This window comes from Ictidomys tridecemlineatus, chromosome 4 (genome assembly GCF_052094955.1).
Source record: "Ictidomys tridecemlineatus isolate mIctTri1 chromosome 4, mIctTri1.hap1, whole genome shotgun sequence".
Lineage (NCBI taxonomy): Eukaryota > Metazoa > Chordata > Mammalia > Rodentia > Sciuridae > Ictidomys > Ictidomys tridecemlineatus.
Window position 1 is genome coordinate 15,452,193 of NC_135480.1, and position 4,100 is coordinate 15,456,292.

The window sequence follows — 4,100 nt, forward strand, 5'->3', positions numbered from 1 at the left end:
TTCTAATCTATATCTCTTTTATATATTTCTCCATAGAGGAATAAGTAAGTCACAATAATGATTTTTTAAAGTATTTATTTTTTAATTGTAGATGTACACAATACCTTTATTTTATTTATTTTTATGTGGTGGTAAGGATTGAACCCAGAGTCTTGGACGTGCTAGGTGAGCACTCTACCCCTGAGCCACAACCCCAGTCCCTCACAATAATGATTTTTGTTAGACATGACATAACTCTGAGGAAGTCTCTTTATTTTGTAGTGATAAAGTTACAAGAACTTCTACATTCAAGTTGTGACATTTCAAGCATGAAAACACAGTTGTTATAACAAAATACATTTATGGGGCAGTACAACAACTTGAACAATAAAAGTCTATGAATACACATTAATGGGAAGGTACAATTTTATTGGAGAATAAACACAATTAGTGATAAAATGTAAAGGGAAATATGAATGTTTCATTTAATTTTGTTTAATATTTTAAAATAAGAGAATATTAATCAATGCATGTTTATAAAGCATAAATATGTTCTTGTATATATCCACTTCAGCAGTAGGGAAATAATTTTGTAGAAACAGAAACTTATTCAAGTAGACCTAGAGCATGCAGGAGCTCCACACAGAGGAGGAAGGCCTGATACACACTGGTTGTCATGCATGTTAATATATAACTTGGAAAAAAGGTGCATTGGTACTTGTTTTAACGCACAGTAATCAGTAGAGATGAGGTCCAATGGCATAATTCCAAGATTTTTGATTTAGATAGTATACCAAAAAAAGAAAGTATTTATGTGAACTCTGCCTGTGCTGTGTAAACTATTTTGAACTAATAAGAAAATTGCTACTTAGTGCATTTCCAAGTAATGTTAACCTGTTCCAATGGTGTATAATATATGCATGCACATATGTGTACATACACACACTTATATACCCCTATAAAAATACCTACCTCAATCCTTTTGTGAGAAGCAACTAACATCTATACTTCAAACAAGAATCTATCTATCTATACATACACACACACACACACACACACACACACACACACACACACACACACTGTATCCTGGTCTGGCATAAGAGTATATTAAGTTTATTTTATATCTGTGAAAGTTTTCTAAACTCCAGATGTGTGTTTAAATAATATTACCAAGACCCTAGTAATAACATGAATGCAAATAAGATAAACATTGGAAGATCAGAAATAAATAAGAATTTAATAAGTATTTAATTAAACATGTTTCACTGATGTTCTAGAACCTGTTTTAAAACATTTCTAATACTTAGCAGCATGCTTTTTACTTAATACTATATTTTTTTTACTCAATAGCTATAAATTTCTAACCTCTAAACTGTAAACTGCTCATATAAAATATAATTGAGAATCCCTAAATTGCAATGGTATTAAAACCATTTGTTCAATATTTCATTGTTACAAGTATATTGAACAAAACATCAACTGAACACCTGCCATGTGATTAATATGGAAATGTCACTTTCTACACAAAATTTTCAGTTGGAGGAAAATGATCATTGTTTCTAGGACTAGTGAGGTGCTTGCTAATCTGATGGTTTGATTTTGTTCCAGTCAATGATTGATGTTATTTTCCCCTCTTTGGCTTACATTTTGTGACCCCCAGGGAGAGAGTACTATGGAATACTCACTTCCTTTGCAGAGATACGACTCTCTTAAATTGATACCAGATCCCCCAAAATACATGTTTCATTGTGAATTTCTATTAAATTTAAATAACACTAAACACTTTGACAAGTATGATGTTAATGTTGGAAGTAAGAAGTTTACACAAATATATTCTATGTATTCAATGAGGTCCTTTGGAGGAAATTTGGAGGGGACAACTTAAAAAATTAATATTTGTAAATCTGAAGTAAAGTTCCAGAAATCTTGGCATTTTGTATCATTTGCTTATCAATAATATCGTCTTGCCTAAAACTTAAAACTCAGACTATATGCAAAAAAAAAATCCTTAAATTATTTTCTTCTCTTTCCAAAATGTCCCAAAGAAAATCAAGAGCAAAAAAATTATAAAAAATATAATGGACAAAGATGCAGACGTTTGAACTATTCAATATTACAGACTTAGAAAATGTATATCACAAAAGTAATGATAATCATAAAAGAGGGCTTTGTTCAGTGTTTCACTGTTACAAGTATAAATTGTCAATTACAAAGGAAATATAGAAATGTGTATTAATGTATTTCTAAGTCTTTTGGCTGCAGTGGCACATGACTTGCCATCTCAGTTACTTGGAAGATTGATGCAAAATGATCACAAGTTCAGGGTCATTCCAGGCAATTTACTGAGGAGAACTTATCTCAAAAAAAAAAATAAATAAAAGAGGGGGTCTATTTATGTAGCACAGCTACAAAATAATAGCACAGCTCAGTGGCATAGCACTTGCCTGTCATTTATGTATGAATCCTTGGATTCAATACCCCATACCACACAACAAAACAAAACAAAGAAAAAAAATCAATCAAACAAATAAATGCCTATAGTCAATAAATTGTAAACTATAATAAAATAGTTAAAAACAACCTTCATGCCTGTGATCGAATGGACACTATTGCTTTCTTGAAGGCCTCTTTGACATCTTTATTTCTCAGGCTGTAGATGAGAGGGTTGAGCAATGGGTTGATGATGGTGTAGAACAGGGCAGCCACTTTGTCTGACTCCTGGGAGTTGCTGGAAGTAGGCCTCGAATAAACAAAGAGCAAGGAGCCATAGAAGAGCATGACCGAGACCAGGTGGGAACCACAGGTAGAAAATGCTTTAAATCTTCCTGAGGCTGAGCGGATCCTCAGGATGGCCAGGAGTATGTTGAAATATGAAATGAGGATGGCAAGAAGGCAGGAGAGGACAGTGAAGCCAACCATACTGGACAGAATGATCACAGCTGCTCTAGTATCTGAACAGGAAATTTTTATCAAGGGTAGAACATCACAGAAAATGTGATCAATGATATTTTTGCCACAGAAACTCAGCCGGAAAGTATTGGCAGTATGGGCTGCGGCATTTAAAACCCCTCCTATGTAAGAGCCAGCAACAAGACCCATGCAGAGAGAAGAGGACATGATACCCGAATGAATAAAGCAATGGATTGCAAATTGCTACATGGCGGTCATACGCCATGGCTGCAAGGAGATAGCACTCAGTGTAGGCTGCAAAACAGGAAAAGAAAAACTGAGCCCCACATCCAGCCAAGGAAATGCGCCTGTCTTCTGAGATACAGTTGGCCAAGAGTTTAGGAGTATATACAAAGGTGTACCAGAAATCCAAAAGAGACAGACTGCCAATGAAAAAGTACATAGGTGTATGCAGCTTGGAATCTATCCTGATTAAGATGACCAGGCTCATGTTCCCTGAGAAGGTTAGCAAATAGAGTGTCAGAAATATTGCAAATAGAATCAGCTGCCACCGGGGTTCTGCAGAGAGGCCCAGCAAGATGAATTCAGTCAGGACGGTGCGGTTTCCCACTTCCATGTCCACAAAGGGGAAAACCTGAATATCAGAATATGGGAAGAACAGAAAACAGTGCATCGATTAATCAATTAAGCCATCAATTATTAGGGAGTAGACATTGATCTTTTTGTTGTTGTTGTTCTGTTTAGAATTATATGACTTTGATCTGTGACTTTGGAAAACAATTGGGATTATAGTCAGATCCTATTTTAAAATTAGTGCTTCCATTTATTATGGGTTTGATGCAGGACCATTCCCTTATTAAACAAGTGAGAAGAAATAAGCTCACAAAGATTACGAATAGCTTCCTGGCAAGCTGTCTGATTGTGCAAAGATTCATAAGAGACCACCCAGCTGAATGTTTGGTGCACAGTATATATTTGGCAAATTTCAGCTTTTACTCATAACTCAACAAAAAGATCTTATCTTATGTACCAAGTAGTGTGATGGTATTTATAGGAATACTGATATATTGTACTCTTCCTGCTGCTACACTGCAATTAGAAATTCATATTAGGAACTCTGTGCAAGTTACTACTCAGGTCCTACTTTTAACCAGTTTTTCTCCCCCTTAACACTATAAGGAAAGTGATTTTATGATGATCTTGTTACA

At 34.9% G+C, this 4,100-nt stretch overlaps 1 pseudogene; it reads right to left on the minus strand.

Annotated features, from left to right (window-relative positions):
- Positions 1-2,565: 2,565 nt before the first annotated feature.
- Positions 2,566-3,508, minus strand: LOC101954749 (olfactory receptor 9G4-like; annotated as a pseudogene).
- Positions 3,509-4,100: the final 592 nt, after the last annotated feature.